At 36.5% G+C, this 25,289-nt stretch overlaps 1 protein-coding gene across 3 annotated transcripts in view; it reads right to left on the bottom strand.

The window, feature by feature from the left end:
• The window catches only part of SIK3 (SIK family kinase 3), a 246,893-nt gene that overhangs the window by 202,695 nt on the left and 18,909 nt on the right, over positions 1 to 25,289 (bottom strand). The window lies entirely within an intron of this gene.

Below are 25,289 nucleotides of genomic sequence, written 5' to 3'. Positions count from 1 at the left end.
TGGGGCTGAAGATGGGTTGGAAGGAAGAGTCAAGGACTGAGTCCAAAAGAATATAACCACTTGAAATGCAGGAAGAGAGGCAGAGCAACAAGGGTAGTAATAAGCAAATAAGGAGTGGCAAGTCAAGGAGAAAGAGAAAACCCAGAAGACACTTCTGTTCAGAAGGCAAAAGGACAGGAAATTAACTGGGCGCAGTGGTACACACCTGTAATCCCAGCAGCTCGGGAGGCTGAGGCAGGAATACTGCGAGTTCAAAGCCAGTCTCAGCAATTTAGGGAGGCCCTAAACAACTCAGAGAGACTCTGTCTCTAAATAAAATATAAAATGGGCTGGGAATGTGGCTCAATGGTTGAGTGTCCCTGGGTTAAATCTCCAGTACCAAAAAATGAAGTAATAAACAATATCAAAAAGAATAAGAGGTTAAGTTAAGTAGGTTTAGCTGGGACAGAAAATTACCTTAGGCATGTAAAAGAAAGGGAGGGAAAAAATGGAATTAGTTATGGAGGTAAATAAAAGAGGCACTAACAGGAGTCTGTGAACTTTTTCTCTAGGCTTTGTGGGTCACATCCTGTCCCATATTCTTCTTTTCTAACAGCCTGTAAAAATGTAAAAAGGTATTTTTAGTTGGGGATGGAAGTACACAAAAACAGGCCAAAGGACAGAGTTGAGCAGCTGGCAATAGTTTGCTGGCCCCTTCTTAAAGCATAATGGTTAAAAGTACGGACTATGGAGCCGTAGGTTAATAGTCAGCTAACTGTTGTCTGGGTGTCCTTAACTTCTCTGTGCCTTGATCCTCTCACCTGTAAAATGGGGATAACAAGCACTACCTCATAAGGTTGTTGTGAGGATAAGTACTTAGCTATAGTTATGGTTGTGTTACAGAGCTTTGAAATGATTCCAAATATAGTGAGCTACATAATGTTTTGAAACATATTCCCAAGTCCCTTCAAGAGTGCACCCAAATAGAGATCCCATGTGACAATTTGAAGTAACTCCCCCTACTCTAGGGAATGTTACATCAAGCCTTATCAAACTCTCCATGTGTGAGTTATTGACCAAGTAAATGACCTTACCTACTAGACTTCAAAACACATACGAACTCAAAGAGTTTGACAGACACTTTGAGTGCTTAGGCCAGGAGAGGACTACACTCAGCTGCTTCTCCAAAGACAGAGAGCATGTGCTATGACAGGCTGTGTACTGTCAGCCACCTTTCTGAACACGGAAAGCTTAGGCTGTGACAGGGTAACACCCTGTTAGCCTTGGAGCTAATCTCCAAAGTCTCACCCACCAACACCTGCACCACCCTTTAGCATGAAGGGACCTCACCTGTCTTTGCAGAGCTCCACTGTGTTGGTCAAGCCAGCTTCTCCAAGAACAACTTGTTCTCCAGAGAACATCCCAACTTTAATTAAACCTATTTTCCCCTTGAGGTCCAACCTAATTAAGCAACTGGACTTTAATATTTGGAACTAACTCATTATGTGGCTATACACCTGGTCTACAAAAGTCCTTGCAAGATTTGTTCACATCATTCTCCCCTCTTTATACACTGTGAATCTAAGAAAAAATTCTGTTTGTATGGCAATTTACCCAGGTGGCTTGCAAATTCATACTCTTGTGAAATCATCTTCTAACTTTCATCATATACAACTGTTTGAATGTGTCTGTCTCTAAAATTCAGGTGCTAACAACGTGGTGGTATTAAAGGTGGTACCTTTAACAGGGAATTGGGTCATGAGAGCTCCCCTCTTCATAAGTGGGATTAGGTGCCTTAGAAAGGGGTTTAGCAGAGAGTTCACCCCTTTTGCCCTTTCACTGTACTCTGTGTAAGAATACAGCACTGCTCCCCGCTGGAGAAGCATTCCAGGTATCACTATGGAAGTAGAGACTAGAATCTCATGGGAGAACACACGGGTCAGCATCTTGATTTTGGACTTTACAACACCCATGTTATAAAAAATAAATTTCTCTTCTTTATAAATTCCCAGCCTCAGGTAGTCTGTTATAGCAACACAAATAGACAAAGATAACTACTAAAGGAAAGCCTCACCTGCATGGAGGGTTTGTTAGAGGAAGGGGAGACAGCAGAGAATCAACAGCAAGGGAAATACAGGAAACTGGAAAAGGTCGGATTAATAAAACAAAGTCCTAAGAAGCAGCAGCAGGAGACCAAGAGTTTCTATCCTAACTGTTGGAGAGAGTGCTCACTGGTTTGGAGGACCAACTGTCCACTTCCAACATTTCAAATGTACACATCTTTTGATACCTTCTTGTCTTCTAAAACTTGGCTCTGCACATAAACTCAAGCAAGGATATACAGTATTGGAGAAAATGAAAAAAAAATGGAAATATAAAACTTTTAAGTCCATCATTAGGGGAAAGGTAAAACAAAGTCATGCAAATCTATATAATGAAATCTTATGTTGCCATTTAAAAAAAAAAAAAGGGCTGAGGCTGGGGCTCAGGGTAGAGCTCTCGCCTGGCATGTGTGAGGCACAGGCATGGGGTTTGATCCTCAGCACAGCATAAAAATAAAATAAAGGTATTGTATCCACCTACAACTTTCTCAAGAGAGAGAGAGAGAGAGAGAAGCTCAAATGAAGAAATTTCTATAACTTACTTTTTTAAAAATATTTTTAGTTATAGATGGACACAATGCCTTTATTTTATTTACTGATTTTTTTGTATGGTGCTGAGAATCAAATCCAGTGCCTCCCACATACTAGGCAAGTGCTCTACTACTGAGCTACAACCCCCAGCCCTGTCACTTAATTTTTAATTAAACTCTTTTGGAGAGAATTGTAGTCACATGGACTTATAAGAAATAACAGAGAGCCCATGTCCTCCTCATCTAGATTTTCTCAATGATTTCCTCTTACAACACTATAGGTCAATACCATAATTTAGCTATTGATTAACCTGTTATATCCCAAGTTTTCAACTCTCTGAAAAATTTAATGACACTGAAACAAGTGCATTAACATGGATCAGAAATCATAATCTAGAGCTTCTATGTGTTATTACATTAATTGAATATTATAATTATTATGATATATAATTCTACTAACTATTATGCAGTTCTATTAAATATTATATATTATACTTAATTTTTATAAATGTTCCACCTCTGGGACAATGGGACAAAATGAGTTTAAAAAAAAAAAACCTTAGACCAGCAGCATGCTGTTCAGTGCTCCTGTAATCTGAACATGCACAGAAGGAGATAAACATTAACTGTCGGTAGCTGACACCTCCAGAAAGTGAAAGGTTAAAGGAAGAGGAAAATGGAGGGCACTCACTTTTACTTGTGTACATTACACTAACTTTTTTACTTACAAAGTACATGTAGTATACCTCTAGAATATAAAAGGTAAACAGGTTAGATTTTTAAAATATGTAAAGGCACCTATTCCTTCAACCAAGAGGATTTAATATTTGGAAGCAGGAGGGAACTGAGGAAGGTCACACTGAAAACCCCTATTTACTCAACAAGCAGAAAACAAACAGTGGTAACAAGGAGCCTGGCACTACCTACTCAGGGCCAGGCTCTGTCCCAGGCACTGGATAATCAAAAAATATGCAGACAAGAACAATCTCTGATCCACGGAGCTTACAACCTGGTGGAAATAAACAAAACATAAATTTCACAATTACGATCACCATTACAGAAGAGCACTGCAGTTTAGATTACAGGTTCTGGGTCAGACTGCCCGGGTTCAAATCACAACTTTGCTACCAAACGGCTGTGTGATATGAAGCCATCAACTTAAAGCCCCTTGCTTCAGTGTCCTCATAACTGTAGGTCCTATTTATTTATCTACCTATCTAACTCACTGAGTTGCTGTGAAGACTAAAAACTTCCTAAATGAAAAGTACTTAGAACAACCTCTGACACACAATAAATAGTCAAATATTCGCTGTTATTGTTGTTACTCCCACTACCATTAATTATTTCCAGGGAATCTAATCTACCTTGAGGCAAAAGGAAGGTCAGGACAAAGACAAACATAAATTAAACATATAAAGGGGAAAAGGGTGTCTACGGAAAGAACAACATACGTGAAGCCGTCTGCTAACAATGAACGCGGCATGTAAAGATCTACAAAAGGCCAGTGAGGCTGGGGCACTGAAAAAAGAGACGAGGCTGGAAAACTAGAAAGGACACATTAAACTTAAGAATATATTATTTATCTGGAAATGAAAGAAACTGTAGGAAATAATATAATAAATTTGTTGTTTTTTCTTTTTTCAGAAGGTCACTCTGCTGACGTACAGAGCCAGCTGCGATGGAGGGAGGTGACACCAGCCTAAGGAAAATGGGTGAAGATTTAGAAAGAACAGTCATTCTGGTAACAGAAATGAAATCAACTACAGACAAATGAGAAAACTACTAAAGAGAATAACAAGCACAGATGTGGCTAGAACTCATGAATTAGTAATAGAACAAATTAATATGATTAAATCATTTCTTTAGGCCCCAGAGCAGGAACAGAGAAAAAGACCAGCATTGTTTGTTTCACAGCTGGAGAAGTGCAAGGCATGTGGGAGAGGAGAACAAAGATGCAGGAGAACTGAGGATACTTATGACTCACTGAAAGTAACCAGCCACAGAGTCCATATGGGATAAAGTCATGCCATCGAGAATGTCACAAATTGGGAGTCAGGGAAGACTTAAGGAGGTGGCAACCTCAGTGAAATCAAAAGATTAAATTCAACAAATGGCAGAACTTAAAAGACAGGAAATTGTATTCACAAAGTAAAATTTTCCAAGTTTATGATTTCAGATCTGGAACACTGGCCATGGACTAGACTGCTATAAAGAAGTGAAGGAAACATAGCTGGGACAAGAAAGATCAAACAGAATAATAAGATTAGCATCCGGGACAAGCAATTTAATTTTAAGGAATGTTAAAGACACTAAGGGCACGTGAGAACATGGAAAGAGAGTAAACTATTTACAAGAATCAGAAGTTAAACTGAGTTACACACTCAAATATGACACCCTAAGGAATGCTAAGTATCTGGAATAAAACAGGATGCCTTACTAGTAGCAAGGCTTAATCTATTTGCTTTCCAATAATTTTCAAGGACTTCCCTAAATAGCCATTCCTGACAAAAGCTCATAAAAAGAGAAATAAAAAAGTCAGGGCAGGGTCTTGTTCAATTGCTCAGGCTGAGCATGAACTCAGGATCCTCAGGCCACAGCCTTCAAGCAGCTGTGATTACAGGCACAAGCCACAACGCCCAGCTCAGAAACTCTTAAATTGATGACTATTTGTTACAAGTAGAGCAAGTATCATGTACAAACTAAAAGCATAGAAAAGCCACAGACTGGGAGAAAATCTCTGCAAAACACACATCTGATAAAGAACTGGTACTCAAAATACACAAAGAAAAACTTAAAAGTCAACAATAAGAAAACAAACAACTCAATTTAAAAATGGGCAGAAAACCTGAACAGACGCCTCAACAAACATGAAACACACATAGCAAATAAGTATACAAAAAGATGCTCAACATCAGTCATTTGGGAACTGCAAATTAAACCGGCAATGAGGTAACACTACACACATATTAGAATGGACAAAATCCAAAGCACTGACAACATCAAATGGTAGTGAAAACAACAGGAACTATCTTTCATTTCTGGTGGGTATTGTGACTTTGGAAACCAACAGTTTCTTATGAAACTATATATTCTTATCATATGATCCAGCAATTGTGCCCCTGGCATTTACCCAAACAAGTTAGAAACTTATGTCCACATAATAATCTGCACACAAATATTTATTCATAATTGCTAAAACCGAAAGCAACCAAGAAGTCCATTAATAGATGAATGGGCAAATAAACTATGGTACATCTAGACAATGAAATATACTTGCTAAAAAGAAATGGCATATCAAGCCAAAAAATGCCATGAAGGAAACTTAAATGCACGTTACCAAGTGAAAGAAGCCATTCTAAACAGGCTACATACTGTATTTTTCCAAATATATCACTTTCTGCTAAAGTCAAAACTATGGAGACACTTAAAAAGATCAGTGGTTTCCAGGGATTAGGGGAAGAAAGAGGTAAATAGGTGTTACAAAAGGGATTTTTAGGACAGTGAAAATATTCTATATGATACTATAATGGTGGATACATATTGCACATTTGTCAAAACTCATAGCAATGTACAACATAAAAATGTAAATGTAGTGTAAACTATGAACTTTAGTTAATAATAATGAACCAATATTGCTCGTTAACTATAACAAATATACATGATTAGTGAAAGATATTAATATTGAGACAAATTAGAAGTGGAAGGGGAAATAACAGGGTATATGGGAATTCTCTGCACTCTGGGCCCAATTTTTCTGTAAACTTAAAACTGCTCAAAATATGGGCTGGAGATGTGGCTCAATTGGTAGCGCGCTCGCCTGGCATGCGTGCGGCCCGGGTTCGATCCTCAGCACCACATACAAACAAAGATGTTGTGTCCTCCAAAAACTGAAAAATAAATATCAAAAAGTTCTCGTGTTCTCCCTCTCTCTCTCTCTCTCTCTCTCTCTCTCTCTCTCTCACCTCTTTCTAAAAAAAAACTGCTCAAAATAATAAAGTCTACCCATTTAAAGAAATTAAACGCATTATCATGTGAGTCACACAGAGATAACTGTGTCTGCTATTGGTAAGGTAATATATTTAAGAGGTTAAGAGTGCAAACTTTGCTTGGGCTCAGTCTGGCTCTTCCACTTACAGGTGGTATCACTTTGGGCAAGTTATGAACTGCTTTAAGTCTCAGTATCTTTGCTGGTAAATTGGGGATAATCATCATGAAGTTGTTAGGAAGATTAAATAAGTTCAAACATGTAAAAGAAGTTAGAATAATGAATAGAACAAGTTAAGTGTTCAATAAATGTTAGTTCCCTATTGCTAAAAGATCTATAAACCTGTAAGTCAAAACTACATGGGGAGCCCATGGTGCACGCCTGTAATCCCAGTGGCTGGGGAGACTGAGACAGGAGGATCACAAGTTCAATGCCGGCCTCAGTAATGGTAGGCACTAAGCAATTCAGTGAGACCTTGTCTCTAAATAAAATACAAAATAGGGTCGGGGTGTGGCTCAGTGGTTGAGTGCCCCTGAGTTCAATCCCTGGTAAAAAAAAAAAAAAAAAAAAAAAAAAACAGGGCCTCATATATGCTAGGTAAGAAATCTATCACTGAGCTTCATCCCCAGCCCTTTTTATTTTGATACAGGGTCTTGCTAAATTGCCCAGGCAGACCGTTTACTTTGGAATCCTTCCACCTCAATTTTCCAAGTTGCTGGGATTTTAGGCATGTGTCATCACCGCCCAGTCAGATGTGATTATTTTCTAAGATTGTATATTTTAATAAGAAAAATTTTTTTTTTTTTTTTTTTTTGGTACCAGAAATTGAACCCAGGGCACTCAATCACTGAGCCACATCCCCAGCCCTCTTTTAAAAAATGTTTTATTTAGAGACAGGCTCTTGCTAAATTGCTTAGGGCCTTGCTAAACTGCTGAGGCTGGCTTTGAACTCATGATCCTCCTACCTCAGCCTCCTGAGCTACTGGGACTACAGATGAACACCACCATGCCCAGCCAAGAAAACAATCTTTTAACAAACTAAAAGAAAAATGGAAGTGTGGAAATAGGTAGATTTTCTATACTCAAATGCAAAAAGGCTAAGTTTCAAAAACTGCATTCGGACAAAGTGAAACCCCCAATATCTACCTAAAAATATTTTATATGCACAAAAAAGGTATGGAAGAACACATTACAAATGGTTAACAAGTTACCTCTGCAGAGTAAAACTGGGAACAGGGTAAGGTGTTTTTATAAATTGGACATTTTAAAATAAACATTCTTTTTTTTTACTTGCTTTTGTTTAAGTATAAAAGAAAAAATAGTGAATGTCACATTATATATACACAGTGAAATATTGTATTTTTAGTAAAACAAAAATAGGCTAATATTTCAGTTGAATAATATTTTCAGTATGAACCACAAGCTTCCTGATTTTTCTGACAATTTCTTGACCCCAAAATATTATGACATTTGGAATATATATTCTGTTATCAAAATTTCCCCAAGAACTCTTAAAGCAAAACATGTCAACTGTCTGTCTTCTCCAAATGGACCATCATATTCAATTTCCAATTGCCCTCTCACAAAAGCCAGTTTCAGTTCAAAAGTGAACTGACTACACCAGTCAAAATATTTAACAACATAACACAAAATATTGGCCCAAACTGTAGCCCATGTATCCAAAATATGCCTAATAATAGACAGCAACTATTTAAAAGTAACTATAAGGAAATATAGTAACTTAAAATTCACTTCAGTTTCAATTCTGAATCATTTCTCAGTCACTAAACTGGAAAAAAAAATATTTTAAACCATTTATCACCTCCAACTAAATGCAGGCTTTGGCGCCCAAATCACTAAGTTTGGAAAAACTGTGCACCCTCTAGAAGACTGTCAATGTAAGGGTGTTTCCAGAAAACTGGTTCACACACATAGCAGGAAAATCTTGTATAGGTTACTCAGCTACCAATTTAATTCCCCAAACCAGTTTGGAAACTACTAGAAGTAAGTCACCAAAAACATGTAAAACAGGACTTTTTTTAAAAAGTCATTCACTGTGAAAGCCCATAATGTGGTTCAAGTTTATTACTGAAGTCAAGACAGTTAAATTTTCTTCAAGATGAACTTGAAAGTAGCTTTAGGGGTTTCCTATAATATTATACTTAGAAATTTTCAGCTGATAAAATGAATTACATGACAAGTAGGGGGGTTTTAGCTTCCTTATAGTTAACAGAATGTATCACATGAAGATATACCTGATACTAACTATTCAAAATTCATCCAACTGAAATAAAAACTATAAGTTGTTAAAATTAAACACCCTCCCCTTTCCCTAAAACTTTCAGTTCAAATAAGTTTAACCTAATATGATCAGTACCCATGTCTCAGAAGATATGAACACTGAACTCATAAATTCATGAGCTTGGAATTCCCCCAAGAAGGGGAAAAAGATTCATTACCTCTCACCATATCGGTTAACAGGCATGTGTACTATCTTGGTTTCTAGAGCATCTATACTCAGAACCACTAAGAATGGCAGCCTCCCCTGACCAACCTAAAGTCAGCTGCCAGGATACTTGCAACCAAAACGACCTAGTTTCACTTTTTCAGAAAGTAAACAATCCCTTTGGCCTGATTTACCAAGAAAGATGTGAGTAAAAAGAAATTTTCAGGAGCAGAGCATACCCAGATTTTAACTTCTTATAATTAATCATAAATTAATAAAGTTTCTTAAAATGTCTCATCTTAAAAGAGAAAGACAAATTTTGTAACGTTGTACCACTTATTACAAATTGCATGCTCCACATTTCATATTCAATCAGAAAAAAAAAAAACAGCTCTTCAGGTACACTGATAACTTTTTATCATGTGCTAATGAGTATGAGTATCAGAAAGATCTAGGAAAGGTGTGCCTGCCTGTAGGAGCCCAGCTTTAACAATTCAGACAGGTCAGGAGAATGGCAGATAAAATTAAGGTCAAAATCCTTCAGTATTTATAAAATTGGGATCACTACTGTGCTGAGACTAACTTGCTTTTGACTGTAATGTGTCAGTAACTGTCTAGACTTTTTTTTAATTAATAATTTAGGGCTGGGAGTGTAGTTCAGTGGTAGGGTATGTGCTTCCTATGTATAAGGCCCTACGTTCAATCCCCAGCACCAAATAATAATAATTTAGTGTTCAATATTATCCAATGTATAACATACTTCATTACCAAAGGGAAAAAAACCTGTAACCCTACACTTTACTAATTATCTCTTGGAGCTACCTTAAATAAAAATAGCATACTTCTTATTGCCTCCCATTCTTCAGTCCTTTTTCTTTATTCTTTGAGATTGCTAATTCAAAGCAATCTTGAGCAATAAGTACTGGCTCAGCATTCTTCCTGTTCATCTATCTACAAGGCATTTTACCTCTAGTGGCAGTTCAGTACCTAACCAAAGATCACAGTTCTTTTCTACTGATAAGCACTGTCATAAATAATTATTACAATTCAGCATGTAATCTTATCAGCCTTTATAATTATCAACTGCTACCCAGAATTTGATTTGTCGATTGTTATAGCTCCTTTTTTAAAAAGGTGCTTTAAAATAAAAGTTACACTTAAATTCTTTCCAGAACAAAACAATTAGTAACTAAATAACTTACAAACTGAGTTCTCTTAAAACAAATTTAAAGATAAACAATGTACTTTTTATTTTGAGACAGGGTCTCCCTGAGTTGCTGAGGCTGGCCTCAAACTGGAGATCCTCCTGAGTCAGCCTCCCAAGTTGCTAGGATTACAGGCGTGCACCACCACACCTAGCTGTTTTTGACTTTCAATTGCTAAAAATTGTGTTAGGCCAACACAGTGGCATACTCCTGTAATCAAAGTGAATGAAGGGACTTGGGAAACTGAGGTAGGAAAGTCAAATGTTCAAGGCCAACCTGGGTAACTTATCAAGATGTTATCTCAAAACAAAAATTTAAAGGTAAGGGATACAGCTCAGTAGTAAAACATTTTCCTAACATGCACAATGGGTTCAATCCCCAATACAAAAAAAAAAAAAAAATTAATTTAAAAAAAAAGGAAGGGTGAAGGGTGACTTTATTTTAATTATGAACTGTTTTTAAAATAGTAAAACAAGGCTAGGGATGTAGCTCAGTGGTAGAGCAGTCAACTAGAATGTGTGAGACACTGGGTTTGATCCCCAGAATTGCAAAAATAAATAAATAAATTTGGGGCTGGGGTTGTGGCTTTGTGGTAGAGTGCTTGCCTTGCATGTGTGAGGCATTGGTTCAATTCTCAGCACCACATGTAAATAAATGAATAAAATTAAAATCCATCAACAACTAAAAAAACTATTTAAAAAGTCATATAAAAATAAATAAGTTTAAAATAGTAAAATAAAAAGTCTAAAATAATCACTAAATAATACATTAATAAAGGAAATGGATTTTTCTCTTTTTATTTTCTTTTTACAGAATATCAAACAACCCACTGACTTTTGAAAATAATCAATGAAAACAAATTTTAAACTTCATACTATGTATCACTGGAGAACACAGAAACGTGCATGTGTCTTAAGGCAAAGTACTCTATATAAAAGTGTTTAACAAATTTATTTGTTTATCATACTGTACATGATATTTTCATAAAAATTTTGTAACTTTCGGGCTGGGGATGTGGCTCAAGCAGTAGCGCGCTCGCCTGGCATGCGTGCGGCCCGGGTTCGATCCTCAGCACCACATACCAACAAAGATGTTGTGTCCGCCGAGAACTAAAAAATAAATATTAAAAACTCTCTCTCTCTCTCTCTCTCCCTCTCTCTCCTTTAAAAAAAAAAATTTGTAACTTTCTTCAAGTCTTCAATTTTTAAGATAATCTTCAAACATTTTAATGAAATGTATTCCCTGAGCTAAGATTCATTAATTTTTTACTCATATCAATTTAAGTTTCTTAGACCAAGAAATCTGGTCTTCACTAGAATATATGCTTTTTCTATCAAACCATAGTTTAGTGTGGGTGAATGTCACCTCACATAAATATTTTTGTCAAGTATTATTAAAATCTAATGATTACTCAAAGCACATTGCAGTTGTCACAGGTACATGAAAAAGTAGCTAGAACAATAGGAACAATAGGCACAATTCTTAAGAGAACAAATGAATAAGCTGGAATTCAACATATAAAACTTGTTCATCAAAGGACACTATTACCAGGCACGGTGGTACATGCCTATAATCCCAGCTTGGGAGGCTGAGGAAGGAAGATAACAAGTTCAAAGCCAGCCTCAGCCACTTAGCAAGGCCCTAAGCAAGTTAGTGAGACCTGTCTCAAAATAAAATATAAAAAGGAATGGGGATGTGCCTCAGTGAAGTGTCCCCTGGGTTCAATGGGGGGGCGGGGGGAGAGTAACTATTGAATGTTAGAGATGTGCCTCAGTAGTAGGAGTGCTTGTGTAGCATAAGCAAGGCCCTGGGTTCAATCCTGAGCAATACACATACATATAAGACGCTATTGAAAGAATACAAAGATAAGCCATAAAATGGAAGGAAATATTTGTAAACATTTATATGATAAAGGATTTGAATACAAAATATTTAAAGAATTCTCAAAACTCAACAACAACAACCCAATCTTTTTAAAATGGGCTAGATAGGGCTGAGGTAAGAGTTCAGTAGTAAAGCACATGCCTAGCACATATGAGGTCCTGAGTTCAATCCCCAACACCACGATCAATCAATCAATCAATCAATTAATAAAATGGGTAAGTACTGGGGAATGATTAGCCAAATTATTGTGCACACATACAAATATATAACAACAAATCCCGCCATATATACACCTTAACGCATCAATAAAAAATACATAAGAAAATAAAGTGGGTAAAAGATTTGAACAAATACCTCACCAAAGAAGATGTTCAGGTGGCACATAAGTATACAAAAAGATGTTCAATATCATTAGTTATTAGGGAAACCATAAATTAAAACCATGAAATACCACATATAATAACTAGACTACTAGCATGTAATTTAGAAGACATCACACTAGCACTGGTAAGGATTTCAGGCAACTGGACCTCTCATATCTCATACACTGCTAGAGAAAATGTAAAATGTTAGAGCTACTTTGGAAGACTATTTGGCAGTTTTTTAAAAAGTTAAATATAAATTTACTAATCATGACCCTCCCATTTCACTCCAAGTTATTTATCTAAGTAAAATGAAAATATAAAGTAAAAGAAATGAAAACATACCTCTATGCAAGGCTGTACATAAATATCAACAGTTGCTTATTCATAACAGCCCAGAATTGGAAACAATCCAACTGTTTATCAGTAGTTTAAAGGGATAACCAAATCCTGTTGCATCTATACAATGTAACACTGCTCCGCAAATACAAGTAGCAAACTCTGATACAGACAACAACAATGAATAAATCTTAAAAACAAGATGCTAATTAAAGAAGAATACATCCTAGAGGAGGGCCACTTTGATGAAATTCCAGAAAAGGCAAAACTAACCTATGATTATAGCAAATCAACAGTTTTCTGTGAGTCGAGGAGAATGGGAATGAATGCAAAGAGCATTAAAGAACTTTGGGGGATAACAAATTGTTCTATATCTTGGTTGTGTGGGGAATAAACAGGTGTATATATTGGTCAAAATTCAAATTGAACATTTTAAATGGTTTTACTGAATATAAGTTATACCAATCAAGTTGATTAAGAATATTAAATGGTCAGGTACAGTGGCATACACCTGTAATCCCAGCTACTTAGGAGGCTGAGGCAATCTGGGCAAGAGACTCTGTTTCAAAGTAAAAAGAACTAGGGATACAGTTCAGCGGTAAAGCACCCCTGGGTTCAACCCCCAGTTCCAGCAGGAGCAAAAGGGAAAATAATATTAAAATGTTATGTGGGGGGGGAAATCTATAAAATTATCATGTCACCTAAGATATTTGTAGTAGCTTTTATTAGATGTTTTAAAATCTTTTGAAAGTAAAAGAATCTCAGAAAACACTGGGATAACATCCCATTTTCATATTGGGGGTTGGAGGAGGAGAATACACAGTGGTAGCAATTAGAAGCATGAACTGAGAGCATAACATCACAATGGGCAGATCTGTCAGTGGCAATGAAAACAACTACCACTCAAAAGGCTTACAGAACGGGATAAAGGAAGTGCTGGTCCAGGCCTGCTGGGGAAAAAAAAAAAAAAAACTGTAGATCCACACGCAAAACAAGGACAAAGAAAAATATATATTCCCAGAAAGAAGGCGGGGTGTGAAAGGCAGGAAATGTGTAAGGCTGACATTACATATATGTAACACACAACATCTCAAATTAAAAAGCCAGTAATATGGAAAACTATTACCTCCAATATAAATAGAATACAAGGAACTAAGAACCCAAGAAATTTTTTAACACTTTCATTTTTATTTGTTTTTATTTTTGTGTGGTGCTGATCATTGAACCCAGTGCCTCGCACGTGCTAGGCAAGTGCTCTACCGTTGAGCCACATCCCCAGCACCCCCCCAACCCAAGAAATTTGATCTGAACCCAGATCTGCCTCTGACTCACTCTTCACTGTATTAAGTTCATTAACTTTGAATTTCTCAGTCCCTTCCCAAACTTTTGTTTAAAGTAGAAATACTAATTCTGATTCCTGAATAATCCTTTGGGTACGCTACAGAAATAATTTTATATTAAAAAGAACTTAAAGACTGCACAGTCAAGTCGCAGCCTCCAAGCAAAGACTAAGAAAACACTATATAGCATCATAAAACTAATAAACAGAGTACCTTGAGAGTCAAAACTGGCTCTGCATTTCCCTATGTCCTGTAAAATTAAGTCCAAATGCCTCCGATAAATTTTTGTGAACTGACCCCATCCCATCTATCTTCCATCCACCAATCCAAATTCATTTATTCTCCCCCAAAGTATTTTCCCTCCCTATAGGGCTGTCCTCCTACTACTGTCAGCAATCCAACTCCTACACTTTATTTAAAGTTGATCTCAAAGACCTCTGGCCTAATAAAACTATTTGCTATTCCTACTCAAAATGTTTTTTCCCTCTCTCTGAATTTCTAGTGTTTAGTCAGAACTATAAAATAATTTTAAACCATAGTTTCCTATTCTCTGAATATGTTCTGCTTTTTAAACCTTATGTCTGTAACTACAAGAAGGAAGAACCTTAAACACAGGTGGGCAATATGATTTGTCCCCTGCTATAACTTCACTCTGTTGGGAAGACTCAAGAGTTTGCTTGTCTCGCTGATGTGTATTACAATAGACTGAAATTTAAGGGGACAGAAATCTGAACCACATTTAATTTGGAAATATTGGCAAGAATCCATGGCTTTACCCAGTCTATCTGGAGTCAGATGGGAAAACGGGTAAGTCTGACAATGCTGTAGGTAAATTACTGGATTGGAGAGATTTGGGAGGTTTATTTTTGTTTTGTTTTGCTTTTATTATGGGAATTTTCAAACATAAACAGAAGTAGAAAGAAATACTATAACGAGCCTGCTGTACCAATTAGCCAGCTCAATTATAAATAAATGCACAGCCATTCCTATCTATATTCCTGACCACTTCCTTTCCCCAGCAGAGTTCAGATGTCATGTTGTTTTCAGTATAAATTTCTAAAACATAAGTCCGATGTCTTTGCAATATGATCACAATACTATTACCCAACCTAAAATGATAATGATTCCTTAATGTTAGATATCTAGTGAATGATCAAATTTCCAATTGTCATATAATGTTTTAGAAATTGTTTTGTTCAAAACATTATATAGGGTTATTTCAAAGAGAAAAATATTTTCTTTGTCCCTTCCATGATATTTTACTCCTTTAATTTCATATACTTACCTTAATTTTCAGGTATAGGCAGAACAGTATTTCCCTTTTTTAGTGCCCTCTATCTTCTTAATAAAGAAAATATCCCTTCTAATTTCCAATACTGAAGTCAGTCATCACCTCAGAGCTTTTAACAGAAGAATATTTACTTCAGTCAGTTTCCTTTCTTCACATTTAAGTTGCCACATTCACTTACTACTCAGGAAGAGTTTCCATCTCTAACATTGTATAAATGTAAATAACACTGGCCCATTAAAAGATTATTTTCCATTTCTATTAATTTTTCTGAAGAGTTCAGTTTCAATTTTCAATTATTACATTATCAGCTTCCCATTTTAAGTAAGTTTTAACGCTTCGTGAAGTGAGATGTAGTGATGGGCATTTAAACCAAAAAAATTATAACAAAATAAAGATGGCATCAACATTAGCTTAGCTCTGTTCCTTAATCACGAAATCCACACCCCATTAGTCATATGGGGAACTAGATGAGAAACTATGCAATGATCACCTCAAATATAACACCTTCATTAGAAAATTATATAAATGCAGATAGTGAATCCACAGGGTCATTCTCGTTCATTTTTAGCACAGATTAAGAGAAGCAATTGGTAGGCAAATAATGAGAAGGAATTTGGGTGGTGGGCAAGGATAGAGTGTGCTGATTACTGAAGTCAGAGCTCCAGGACTCAAAGCACATGCTCTGGGGGAAAGTAATAGGGAATGATATAGGTCAAATGATATTGTTATATTGTGTGCATGTATGCATACGTAAGAGCAAATCCCATCATTATGTGTAACTATAATGCATCAATAAAAAAATGTGGAAAAAGTTTTTTAAAAAAATAAAAAAGCACATGTTCTATCATTAAGCTATGCCTGCAAACCCTAGGACATTTTAAAAAGATAGATGTAATCTCATCACTACTTCAAAGTTCCAAGAGCTGGTAGCTACAACATTCAGCAGGGCAAACTGACTCAAACACTTTTCATTACTCATTTACTTAGGTTCAGTATAGTGGGGGACAAAAAATAATGAAGACTTCTTCCCTTTAAAGATTTAATTTAGCTGGTAAAATGCTTGAACAATTAGTCCACAGTATGAGATATTCTATCAAAAAGCACTAAACTGTATGAATCAGATATAAAGCAGTGTAGCCATGGTGGGGATGGGTCAGCAAGAGCCAAAGAAGTCAAAGAGAACTAGGCAAGAAAAAAATTGTTAAAAGAATAAAATCCCATGAAATCAGCCAGGCGTAGTGGCACACACCTGTAATCTCAGCAGCTTGGGAGGCTGAGCCAGGAGGATCTCGAGTTCAAAGCCAGCCTCAGCAACAGCGAGGCACTAAGCAACACAGGGAGACTCTGTCTCTAAATAAAATACAAAATAGGGCGGGGGATGTGGCTCAGTGGTCAAGTGCCCCTGAGTTCAATCCCTGGTCCCCGACCCCCAAGAAAAAAACAAACAAAAAACAAATCCCATGAAATCTGAAAAGTTAAAGAGAACATGTGAAGTTCAGACTTAAGTGAAACTTGAAGGCAAGGCAAGACAGGAATAAAGAACACCTGAACAGACTGGAAGCTCTAGGCCATGCATGTCTCTCTCTGTTGACCACTCCTTCCTAATGTCTGGTACAGATCCTAGAACATAGTGACATTCAAACATTGGTGAAATCAAAGAATAATTACAAGAAAGAAAAGAAAGGAAGAAGGGGTAGGGGGATGAGACATTCCAGATAAGAGATTTTGTTTATAGAGTGCTGAGGATCAAACCCATGGCCTCAAGCATGCTAGGCAAGCTTTCTACCACTAAGCCACATCCCAACACTAAGATTTTTTTATTATTATTATTCTGTTTTGTTTTGCCCTACAGGATTGAATCTAGGGTTGCTCTATCATTGAGCTACATCCTTAGCCCTTTTTATTTTTTATTTTGAGACAAGGTCTCACTAAATTATCCAGAATGGTCTTTATCTTATAATCCTCCTGCCTCAGCCTCCCAAGTAGCTGAGATTACAGACCAGCAACCAAAACAATTTTTTAAGGGAAGATTAACGTGACAATTTCATGAGACAGTGAGGAAATGTGGAATTGTGAGAAAATGGTTAAAACAGAATGAAACCAAACCATCCATGGTCTTAAAAGTTGGCCAAAAGGGATATAAACTTATGCTACATTAAGTACTAAAATGATTATGTCCAGAAAGCACATAACACCAACACTTTTAAGAATACTTAAGTGTACATGTCCATTTTTCCTAAGATGGTATTCAACTTTGTGATATTAATGGGCATAACCTGGAAGTTACGCTAACATTTCTCCAAATAACCAATATACCAAAGGAGAATCCAAAGGAGAGCTAATATATACAAATATTCTACCTATAGGGAAATGTGTTCTAAGGTCATTCTTTTTGGTAGTTGTATAATCATATGACTTAGACTTACTACAATTAAGGCAAGAAACTAGAAAATATAACCTAGCAGAAGAGCCAGTGACTAATGTTGAATCACAGTTTCCAAATGATAGTTTCACCAAACTGTCAACCTCCCATACAATGGTTGTTGTAAAGTTCATCAAGGTATTATCCAAAAAGTAGACATGAATATTTTGCAAGATAATGCTAAAAGAATGAGGGTAATCTAGTTGGGCCTAATATTTTTAAACCAGAATTTGTTAAGTCAAAGAGATTCCTACTTCTTCAAACTTCAGAATGGAAAATTTCTGATTATGGTACATCCCAGTACAGATATTGCAGACAACACCTCCCAACCCAAAAAGCTCCAGGACCTGGCTATCACCAGCTATACTGTTCCATGCAGCCATATAATCTCTACATGGAAGAACTTTAGGAAACGAAATCTAATGAGGGAAGGAGGCACTGAAAAATTTAACTTAAAACCACAATAGCAAGTGCATTATTTTCCTTTAAATTATATGCATATTCAGAAGGAGTTTGGCCAGGTTTTAGCAACTCTATTGGTCATTTTCCTTAGCATTCCTTCTACTTTTTCAAATCATCCATAACAGGAAAGCTGTCTGGACATATTAACACTTTTATAATGACAGTGATAAGACTGTGATTATGTACAGCTGAAATTAGAATTCAAATGTTCAATTTGGGGGCCTAACATTTGGTACCATGAAAATAACAAGAGACTCATAATCATACAGACCTACTTATACATCTCATCTATACTTAAAAAGGCATAAAACTTTGGACAAGTTACCTAATTAAACCTTAGTTTCCTCAATGGAAACTAGATATAACTTGTTACTTTTCAAAGTTGTTGAGGGGTTAGCAAGAATTAGATTAAGTAAACAGAATTTAGTAGGTACTTCACACATACTAATTAAGATAGAAAGCTGATAACTAGACCCACACTCAGGTTTCCAAATAATATTAACTATACAATGAGAGCAGGAATCAGCTTCACATATCTTCATATCTATATATCCAATTTTAAAATGACTTACCTACCTTTATGGAGTTATCTGGTCCAAGGCTTTCTCCTAATATTCAGGGTATTCTCCCAATATTTTTGTTTGTTTTGTTTTGTTTGCTGTATTGAGGACTTAACCCAGGTATGCTCTACCACTGAGCTACTTCCCCAGCTCTTTTAATGTTTTATTTTCTAAAAGTCCCCCTGGTAGGCCTTGAAATTGCAATCCTCCTACCTCAGCCTACCTAGCAGCTGGGGTTACTGGGGGATCACAAGCATTTACCATTATTGCAATCTAATCCTCAACTTTGAGGGCAAAACAAACTTGACATTACAGCCATCTCTTTGCTATTAAAATGCTGTCATTCCTCCCTGACACTTGAGGCTTCTAAGAAAAATCCTTTGTTTTCACTGTGATATAAATTCCTGTTTTATGGCTTCAAGCTATTTTAGCACTCCCTTAAATCTTCAAATGCTGTTTGGCCCCCAGTCCTTCCTAGGAAGTTCTGGCAATCCCCACTTTCTCAACAACCACCATGTCTGGCTTACCATATTACAAGATGGCAATCAAACCACGAGGCTCTGCCAGTGCCTAAATACTTTTATGTTCCTATCATAGGCTGAGGTCCAGCTCTTCTCATTCCTAGCAAAAGGACCCTGTTTTCTAGAATGAAAGGTACATCCCTCTCTCTTTTAAGCTTGCCCCACCCAGTCTTATTTCATCTTATTCTCCCACCCTCACATCCTTAGAGACCCCCAACTGTACTTCCGCACTTTACTTTAGGTAAAATGGAAAGATACTCAAATGAGAGTCTCTGTCCTTGGCTTTCCTTCTATCTCTGCATGTAAAATAGTTCTAAAGGGGATATACTTCCTTCTGAAATAAAATGCTATGCTAAGGATGGGAATGTAGATCAGTGTTAGAGCATGTGCTTAGCACGATCAAGGCCCTGGTTAGATCCCCAACACCACCACCAAAAAAAAAAAAAAAACTTGCTATTGTAGGTGAGGTTGAGATGTAGCTCAGTGGTGGAGCATTTGCCCAGCACGCCTGCACAAAGCCCTGGGTTCAATCCCTAGCACCACACACACAAAAATAATTAATTAAAATAAAATGTACTTACCTTATGGAATCAAAGAAAGGCTCAAATAAGACATCTGTGAACATGTTACATAGATTTAATTTAAGTATAGCAAGTTTCTATTGTGACAAGAATTGTCAATAAACCCTAATAATATAAATATATATATATATATATATATATATATATATATATTTAAATCTTCTTTCATGGTGAAACCATGCCAGTAATTCCAGCTATTCAGGAGGCTGAGGCAAGGGGATGGAAAGTTCAAGGCCAGCCTGGGCAACTTAGCAAGACCTTGTCTCAAAATAAAATAAAAAGGGGTAGAGATATAGCTTGCATGTGCAAGGTCATGAGTTCTACCCCACAGGATCACAGTTAAAAAACAAGAAAGAAAGTTCTTTATATGGTTATATGTAATAATTCTCAGGATACAATAGTGGGAAAAAAGTAAGATGCAGATTAGTATGTAAAATTTTTTAATTTTTTTAAGAGGGAGTAGAATAATAGATGCATATGTTACTTATATACACATCAAATATCTCAGAACATATTAAACATAGATAATACCAACTGCTAATGGGAAGGGCAGGCTGGATGGCTACAGGTATAGGCAGGATACTTCTCACTGTATCTCACTCTTCTGTAGTTTTTAAATTTTTAAACCCCTAGTTCCCTAAATGGGTAGGAAAATCATCTCTTCATATAACTATAAATCTGAGAAATAAGTTGAACCATTACTGAGGATGCCAGCATAATCTGACAACTCATTTCCTGGGCCAGCTTCAACATCACAATTATAACCACCTGAAACAAACTATGTTCCCTTCCATGATCTCATTCCATCAAGTGACTAGAGTTAATTTATTCCTTCTAGTCAAACTTCCTGACTTGCTAATTATGTGTCTATGTGCTAAGCACTTCCACATCCAATGTTATTTATAACTCTTAAAACTTACTGATTTAGGGCTCTACTGTAAGCCTTAGAAGAGCCCTGTGAACAGTAACATTCCCTACCTTCAGGTTATGCTGGGAATTCATTCCAGTGCTTATTCGATCTTAACTATTCTGAACCAAATTCTGAGTTCTGCCTCTTAATCAGTCAAGATGTACCACAGGAGCCAAGCAAATCACTAATTTGAATTTAAGGATTAGACTAAGGCAGACTACCCCTCTATTCAGAAAAAAAAAAAGAATTCTGGGCTGGGGTGGTGGCTCAGTGGTAAAGTGCTTGCCTAGCATGTGCGAGGCACTGGGTTCGAGCCTCAGCACCACATATAAAAAATGAAGGTCCATCAATAACAACAAAAAAAGAAATAAAAAGAATTTCTTCCAATCTGGCAGAAAGATATCTCTCTTCCAAAGCCTACAGAAAAACTCTTGCACAGGGTAAAGAAAATTTATCAAGGCAACATTCTCCCAAACCTAAGTTTTAAATGATACTACCTTAAACATGACATTAATCATTCTGAAGTGACACACCAGGATTTGAAACACTGCTCAAAACAGCAGTTAATGCTACCTCCATTCTTACTCCCTGATGGTAAGCAGGTTATTTTTGGACCTAGCCTATGAAGTAGCACTTTGTTGACTATGAGCTTCATCCTGTGAATATTCCTTTCACATTCAACCTTGGTCCTCACTTTCTGGCACAGAGCTCCAAAACCTCAATGGAATACATAATGAAATGCTGGGTTACTTTAGGGCAAGGAGGTTAAGCCTGCAAAAGCTTTCTAATTAGGAAATCTCTTCCATGAAAGCATATAGAAATTTGCTGACATAGTCTTTCCCCTTTTCTCTTTTTTCCAAAAGCTATTTGTTTTCTTTAGAGCAAGTCTTCAACAATACAGCAAAGTTAAAATGCAGACAAGTGTTTTGCTAGCAGAGTAAATCTCAAAGAGTAACAAATCAACATGAGATATTATCTATCAACTGATTGGTGTGCTGGGGCAGTTAACTGATCAAAAAAATCTCTTAGTTAAGACTGGAATTGAGAAAAATTAAAAATGCAACTGAAAGAAAAGTAAGCCCACAGAAAACATGCAAAGAGAAGAATCTATGTAAGACAACAAGTCCTACCACATAAAAACCCTTTGTTTCAGGGTTATTTTCAGTGGCACTTAATTCCAGGGTAGAAACTAAGGGTCACAAACAAACCTATTCGAGTTATTTTTTTCCGTAATAATTCTAAAATTGAGCCGGGTGTGGTGGTGCATACCCTTAGTCCCAGCTACTTACCCAGGACTTCAAAACCAGTCTGGGCAACATAGTGAAAACCATCTAAAAATAAATGAATAAAAATTCTAAAATCCATGGTTAGGTTTATTAAAGAAAAGTCTGAAAGACCTTGTTAGGACCTCTGTTTTTTTTTTAAAGGGGTGATCATACAAAAATACCCTTGTCAATTTGCAGTTATTTAAAAATTAATGGAATTTCATTGAAGCATTCTGGAATAATGTTCAACCCAAAAAGAAAATAAGGATTTTTATCACAACAGGCACGCCCCTTTTCATTAGCTCTTTTCTCAGACTTTAACATAAATCCATGAGAAAGACATTACAGAAAAATCCCAAGAGAATGCTCTATTTCCAAATTTAACAATTTCTAATGTTTCACAGAGAAAAAGAGGCAAAGAAAAAGAAAGTAATTATTCAGCAATGTCACCTGAACTTCACCAGAGTCTTCTCTGATGAACCAACCCAATTCCATCTCATGCACAAGATAGGAAATCAAGATCACTAAACTGAATTCTGTGTAAGACTTTGAAGTACTATCTTTCTATCTGCTGTGATGACAAATGGGTGCCAACACAACTATGCTGCTGCTTTTCTGGCACCTTCTCTCTCTCTTTTCTGTTCCCCCCCCACTCTCTATTCTGTATTAAAAGACTGTGAGAAAATATTGTTCTACTACAAATTCCCAAAATTATAAACTGATAGGTTTTGTTTTGTTTTAATACTTAGCTGTCCCTGGACATTTATTTATTTATTTATTTATACATACATACATACATACATACATACATACATACATACGTGGTGCTGAGAATCAAACTCAGTGCCTCACACACGCCAGGCAAAAACTCTACAACTGAGCCACAACCCCAGCCCCTAAAATGATAGTTTTTTAAAGCAAGTAAGGACAGTATAATCAATGGACTAAAGAGTACAGAAATATACCCAAGAACCTGTGGAGGATTTGCAAATGATAAGGTAGCTTTTCTAGTCAGGAGGAAAGATGAATTATTCAATAAATAATGTCAGGACAAGCTAGTCAGTCATCTGGAGAAAAACCTAGCGTCATCCATTTGTTTAATGAATGGAGGGCCTCTCATGAGGCTAGCACTGTGCTAAACACTGAAAATAAGAAATAGAAAAATAAAGTCACAATCCCTTGCCCTCTTGGAGTGAAGTCAAATGGGAGGAAGAAAGCCATTAGTAATCACAAAAATAAGCCTAAACTTACAACTCCAACAAATTCTACAACTAATCCTCACTTTATTTGGTTTATACTAAAAAGTACTTCACATGAAGCAAATATTTAAATTTAAAAACAAAACCATAAAAGTATTTGAAGAAAACAAGGGTAAATATTTTTATAAGATTGGAATAAGAAACTGAGAAGCCATCAAGAAAAACAAAAATCTGACTATAAACATAAAAATGTTTACATTTTATAAACGCATATACACAAAGTCAAAACAAAAGTCCTGAGAAACATGTGTTACTTTTTTTATTTTTATGGGTGGGAGAGAGGTTCTGGGGACCACAAGCAAGTGCCCTACCACTCAGCTACACCCTCAACCTGCAATACATTTTAAAAGGTAACTAATCTCCCTAATATTCACAAAGTTGTTATAATTAATGAGAAAAAGCCAAAGCCCAATGGAAAAGTAAACAAAGGATGCAAATAATTCCAGGAAAAATAATACAAATAGCCAACAAATTGCACTAATAAATAATGACAAATAAAAAATAAAATTACTTTTTTTTGTGTTTTCCCTTGTCAGACACCCTAAAGAAACTAGTTGCCTGGGTTAAAGAAAACAGAAATGGCATTATCATACTTTTTGAGGGTTTTTTTTGGTTTGTTTGGTTGGTTGGTTTTTATACTGGGGATTGAACACAGGGGCAGAGTCACATTCCCAGCCCTTTTTAATTTTTTATTTGGAGACAGGGTCTCACTAAGTTACTTAGGTCCTCGCTAAATTGCTGAGGCTACCTCAAACTTGCGATCCTCCTGTCTCGGTCTCCCAAATCGCTGGAATCACAGGTGCACACACGACACCTGGCACCATGATACACTCTTAAATTGAGCAAATTAGCATGGCCTTACTTGAAGGTTCCATTTGGCAATATCTTCAAAATTTTAAGCATTCATACTCTGACCTAGGTATACCACTTCTAGTGAATTTTTCTACATAATTACTGAGAAAATGAATCTGTCTTCAAACATAGATCCTAACATTTTAAGTATTGTGGTATTGTGATAAAAAAGAATACATGGTTGGGCACTGTGGCACAAAAAGTAGGGACTATCTTCCTGTCCTCTCAAACCTACAAAACATTGCTGAGACAAACTAAACAGAAAAAAAAGGAATAATCCATGTGCATGAATAAGTCAACTCAATATTATTACAATGTCAGTTACCCCAAATTTGATCCACAAATTCAATTCAAACCCAACTGGACAGGCTCAATAGCATATGTCTGTAATCCCAGTGGCTTGAAAGGCTGAGACAGGAGGATCTTGAGTTCAAAGCCAGCCTCAGCAAAGGCGAGGTGCTAAGCAACTCAGGGAGACCCTGTCTCTAAATAAAATACAAAACAGAGCTGGGGATATGACCCAGTGGCCAAGTGCCCCTGAGTTCAATCCTTGGTACCCCCCAAAAAAAAATTTCAAGCAGACTGATTTTGTAGACATTGACAATCAGATTCTGAAGTAATAACAAGTATCTATAATATTCCAAACAATTCTGGAGAAAAAAAAATTGGGCACACGCATGCCTATAATCACAGCTCCTAAGGATGCTGAGGCAGGATGATTACAAGTTCAAGGCCAGCCTGGGCAACTTAGCAAGACCCTGCCTCAAAATAAAAATAATTCAAATTTTCTAAAAAGGGCGGGATATAGCTTAGTGGTAAAGCACCCTGAGTTTAGTCCCCGGAACCACACACACATACACACACACACACACACACACAGAGAATAACTCTAGGCCAGACTTAATAAAGCTCTAGCATTTTTAAAAATTTAAATAAAAAAGCCTGAGACTTAAGAATCATATGAATAGTAAATAGTGCAATACCAAATAAATCA

This window comes from Spermophilus citellus (assembly GCF_964194105.1).
Source record: "Spermophilus citellus genome assembly, chromosome: 2".
NCBI lineage: Eukaryota > Metazoa > Chordata > Mammalia > Rodentia > Sciuridae > Spermophilus > Spermophilus citellus.
Note: the sequence above shows the minus strand (reverse complement) of the source record. Positions and strands in the feature narration are given on the sequence as shown.